Here is an 808-nt window from a genome sequence, read left to right as displayed (position 1 = left end):
TTCATTGGGTTGAACTCTGGTAGTTTCATTGGGTTGAACTCTGGTAGTTTCATTGGGTTGAACTCTGGTAGTTTCATTGGGTTGAACTCTGGTAGTTTCACTGGGTTGAACTCTGGTAGTTTCATTGGGTTGAACTCTGGTAGTTTCACTGGGTTGAACTCTGGTAGTTTCATTGGGTTGAACTCTGGTAGTTTCACACAGTTGAACTCCAGTAGTTTTCTGAACAGACTGAAGTGTACATTTGAAATGTGGGTCTACACTGAATGTAAACAAAGCGCTCGGTTGAATCAACCAGGTGGAAACTCTGGGTCTTCAACTTGTGGCTCTCGGGTCACGTGTCAGTTGTTGGTTCTTCTCTTTTATTTTTGACCCAAACTAAGATTAAAGATATATATTTGTAATATTCACAACCACAACAGAAAACACTGGTTTTAGCAGTTTTTATGCAAAAATACTGACAGAATAATACGAGAAGACTTAGTTTGCACTCTTGCATAGCCTGTTAGCCTGTTAACTTTGTTGTTTTATGTATTAAAATAAATTAGTTGCTCTATTTAAACCTTTTAAGTGTTTTTTTACCTCAGGAAACATTTAACTGAAAAAAGGAGAAATGTCTCTTTAGCTTGTAAAAGTTTCAAACGCCCACATTTTTTGTCACTTCCTGTTTCTCCAGGTGAATACACAAAATGTTGAATTAAAAGGACCCACAAATAAAGGTTTTGTTTCTATTTTTGTGTTTTTCTGTCTTTGTGACTTTGCGGTGAGCAGCTTTAAATCAAACATGTAGTTTATTTAATTTATGCTGAGT

Source organism: Austrofundulus limnaeus, unplaced genomic scaffold, assembly GCF_001266775.1.
Source record: "Austrofundulus limnaeus strain Quisiro unplaced genomic scaffold, Austrofundulus_limnaeus-1.0 Scaffold3100, whole genome shotgun sequence".
Taxonomy (NCBI): domain Eukaryota; kingdom Metazoa; phylum Chordata; class Actinopteri; order Cyprinodontiformes; family Rivulidae; genus Austrofundulus; species Austrofundulus limnaeus.
The sequence above is the reverse complement of the archived record's forward strand: the minus strand, read 5'-3'. Positions refer to the sequence as shown.